The following is a 4708-nucleotide window of genomic DNA, read 5'->3' as shown; positions in this document are numbered from 1 at the left end:
GAAGAAGAAGAAAGAGATAAAAAACTGTGTGGGATTTAATTTAAACACAGGGTAATAACGTCTTTTTCTCAAGAATCATTGGAATTGGCACAAGGATAAGACTTTAATTGGAATGGGCTTTAGTTTTCAAATATTTGGGCATTTTCCCTTTAGTCTTGGGATTTCAAACTAGCAAAACGATGACCAAATAAGGGCCACTACCTCTAAAAAAGAAAATGCAAGAGTGTTTTTGGTTTCGTCAATAATTTTTGTTTTTATTTTTATTTTTTTTTATCGAAAGAAGAAAATTTCATTAATATCGTTGGAGATTACATTCTAGAGGCTGATGTGGCCTTATTAAAAACCTCGCCTGATCAAACAAGTAAAAAGAGTACCACAACCCTTAATCAACAAGAAATAACATCAACTAGACATACTATCAACTACATATTGTTAAGCCAAGGAGGCCATATATACTTCCTTCCAAAACTTGATGCCATCGAATGCTTCCAGAATATGTGCCACCTGGTTACTGCATCTTAAAATTTTCCTCCATCGCACTTCTTCAAATTCTCTCTTCAAAAATTTCATCAAACACTGGACCTTCCATACTCAAATCAACATCTGGGATATTCAAGGCTTCAATTACATTAGCTGCATCAAATTCTACTTCAATCTTCTGAAAACCATTCGTTAGACAAAACCATAAGCCCAAGAGAACAGCTAAGGCTTAATTACTGGAATGTACGGAAAGAGCTCCATTAATATTATGTACCAAAGCTCCCTTCAGATTTCTAAATTCATTTCAAACCACAGCACCAAGACCAACCTTTCCCATTTTGTGAACACATGAAGTGTCCACATTTAGTTTAAGAAAGTTAGCAGTGGGACCACTTCACCTTATCGGGACTAACTCTTGGGGGCGCGTTTACTTTGGGTGAATGGGAATCATCCGTTTCGAAGTCATTCCCATTCCGGGTTGAAATGTTGTTTACTAACCTAAGGAGGAATCAAACATGTGTGGGTCCCAGTGTTGAACCCGGAGTCATTCTCCTTTTTCCATTCCGGAGGAGGGGGTTGGTATTGATTTTGATTCACCCATGAATCAGATTTCAGTTCCAATTTTAACCTTGTAATTTTATCAAAATCCTAAACTACCCATACCAAACCCTACGACTTAAAAACACCATTTCAGATCTGTCTCTTTTTCTCCTCTTGCTGAGAGAATGCCATTTCAGACACCATTGCAGATCGCCTCATTCCAGATAACAAGTAAACAATGGAATGGGAATGACTCCTTCTCTCTCCCATTCACCCTTATTCCCATTCACCTTAAATCCCATTCACCCTAAATCCCATTCATGTTTAGTAAACGCGCCCTGCATGAGAAGAAGAAGAATTAAAATTAAGAGAAGTAAGAGGGTCTAACCTTAATTGGGCATGCTGAAAATTAGATAACCATTCCTTCGCTTGAACAACAATTTGCTCCCCTTCCACCAATCTTTCCCCATACCGGCAAGCATTTCGATTCTTACACAATAACCAAGAGATAACCCCAAACAGTTCTAGTTCTCCGTGTGCAGCCACTTTCGCAATTCGTTCAAACAAATTGATGAAACTTGATTCTTTCCAACTGTTATACCCAAAACCTAAGAAACTCTGCTTCCATGTCTTCTTGGCATGCCTACACTGCCACAAATAATGATTAGTATCTTCTATTAGGGCTCCACATCTGAAACAAGACTCATCCTTAACTATATGTCATCGTTTCAAACTAGAGGCACAAGGCTAGGAATTTATAAAGAGCTCTCCATAGAAAAATCTTAATCTTTGAAGCAACATTCAATCTCCAGACTTTGTTCCAAACTATCACATTTGTTCCATCATTACCGTTACTACCTGGACTGTCGGCTTCTTTATTCTTCAATTCCATTGCAAGCCATGCTCCTGATTTTACAATGTATTTTCCATCCTTCCCATAATGCCAAACAATGGTATCCGAATATCTAGGACCATCCAAAGGAATAAATAAAATGGTTGCAACTTCATGAGGAAGAAACAACAATTGTACTAAGGGGACGTTCCACATACCGTACTGATCTAGTAGTCGGCTGACTTTCAAATTTGGATCACCAATAACTGGACTAACCGTTCGAAACGTAAAGAAATTGGTAATCTGATTGTATTGAAAAAAATTGAATTACAATTGTACAAGATCATTGTTGTTATATACAAATAACAGCTAGGCTATTCTAGGCAAGCTATCAATGTTATCAATACAATCAATACAAGCAATATAGATCCTACAGTCACTCCTATCACTCCTTGATTCAATGTCAGATCACTAGTTTACTTCTTTCCTTTAAGACTCCCCCTCAAGTTGAAGTGTGGATGTCAATGACACCCAACTTGCTGAGATGCGTGTGGAATGCAGGTGCTCGCAAAGGCTTTGTAAACAAATCCGCATCTGACTTCCAATTTGCACATAAGCTATTATAACCTCGCCTTTTTCTATCCTTTCTCGAACTGTATGGCAATCTAGTTCGATGTGTTTCATTCGCTCATGATAAACCGGGTTTGTAGCAATATGAAGAGCTGCTTGGTTGTCGCAAAACAACTTGGCCAGTCCAGGATGTGGTACACAAAAGTCTTTCAACAAATATCTCAACCAAGTGAGTTCACATGTAGCTGAGGCCATAGAGCAGTATTCAGCCTCATCAGACGATCTTGTCACTGTAGCTTGTTTCTTGCTTTTTCATGACACAAGTGACTTGCCAAGAAAAGTATAGTAACCGGTCACTGACCAACGTGTAACCGGACATCTCGCCCAGTCAACGTCACAATAGCCAATTAATTAAACACTGTTGACTATTAGAGGGAAATAATAAACCTTGTCCATGAATTGCTTTAAGGTATTGGAGGAGTATATGTGCAGTCTTAAGGTGGTGTAACTTGTGTTCCTGTATGAACTAGCTAGCTGAGTGTATTCATAGAATATGTGATATATGGCCGGGTAATTGTGAGGTAAATCAACTTCCCAATTAACCGTCGATATCACTTGGGATCTTTCAAGGTATCATTGCCTCTTTCGATTAGTACCAGATTAGGTTCCATTGGTACCTTTGCTGGTTTGCTCCAAGTAATCCGGCTTCCTCCAAGATGTCTAATGTGTACCTTCGTTGACAAACTGTGATTCCAGCCTTGAAACGTGCAACTTCTATGCCAATGCCAAGAAAGTATTTGAGTGGTCCAAGATCTTTAATCTTGAAACGACTGTTGAGAAACACCTTGAGATCATTGATGGCCTTCTCATCGTTCCATGTTATAATCATATCGTCAACATAAAGTAATACCATGGTAATAGAGTCTCCACAAACACGTGTGAATAATGAGTAATTAGCTTGGGATTGTTGAAAACCAATCTCTTGGATTGCAGAAGAGAAACGCGGGAACCAACTCTGTGAAGCTTGTTTAGGACCATAATGTGACTTGTGGAGTCAACAAATAACATTCTCCCTTTGTCGACTATAACCTGGAGGAGGCAGCATATACACTTCCTTAAGAAGTTCACCATGGAGGAAGGTTTTGCACATCCATCTGGTGCAAGGGCCAATTCCGAACTGCATCAATAGCTAGTAGGCAACAGACAGTAATTAACTTGGCAACTAGAGCAAAGGTATCTTTATAGTCATTACCTTCACGTTGAGTGAACCTTTGGCCACAAGGCGAGCTTTGTAACGCTCAATGGTGTCGTCAACATGATACTTTATCTTGAAGACCTATTTGTACCCAATAGAACGTTGTCCAACAAGTAGAGGAACCATGGACCAAGTGTGATTGTCCTTAAGTGCCCGGATTTCAGAATTCATCGCTTCTACCCATTTGGGATCATGACTGGCCTCTGCATAACTAGTTGGTTCCACCAATGTAGAGATATTATGCACAAATGAACGATAAGCAGGTGCAATCCACAATAAGAGATATACCGTTGTAAGGGATATCAGGTGTCAGACGTGGATGAAGAAGAATAGGGAAAATGTGTTCATGAAAAATAACATCTCGGGAGGTAAATAAATTTTTGTTCTCAAGATCATAAACTCGATAGCCTTTTTGAACAAGAGGATATCCAAGAAAGATACAACAATGCGCACGTTTGTCAAATTTGTGTTTAGGGGTCAGATTAGTGGCATAACATAAGCAACCCAAAACTCGAAGGTGATAATAAGTGGGTGGAGTATCATGTAAGAGCTCGTAAGGAGATTTGTGGGAAAGAAGAGGTGTAGGGAGCCGGTTGATGAGATAAGAAGCCGTGATAATGTTTTCTCCCCAAAATTTTAAAGGTAAATTGGCTTGAAAACGAAGAGTACGACCCACATTTAAAAGGTGACGATGTTTGCGTTCAACAACTCCATTTTGTTGTCGAGTATAAATGCAAGTATGTTGGAAAATGGTACCATGTGAATTGAAAAACGAGCACATTGATGTAAATTCACCCCCATATAGGTACACGAAATCTTAATATCACTATTGAATTGTGTTTTGATCCAAGAGAAGAAAGATTGTCTCAAGCTAGGGTTGTGTTGGATTTCAACTTCATAAGATGGACCCAAGTGAAGCAAGTAAAATCATCAACAATAGAATGAGTGTGGGTTTTGCGTGGACCCCAAATATCACAATGAATAGGATGACTAATGTGATGGATTAAATCAAAAGAAAGATCGGTGGTTTT

This window comes from Fragaria vesca, linkage group LG4 (genome assembly GCF_000184155.1).
Source record: "Fragaria vesca subsp. vesca linkage group LG4, FraVesHawaii_1.0, whole genome shotgun sequence".
Taxonomy (NCBI): Eukaryota; Viridiplantae; Streptophyta; class Magnoliopsida; order Rosales; family Rosaceae; genus Fragaria; species Fragaria vesca.
Note: the sequence above shows the minus strand (reverse complement) of the source record.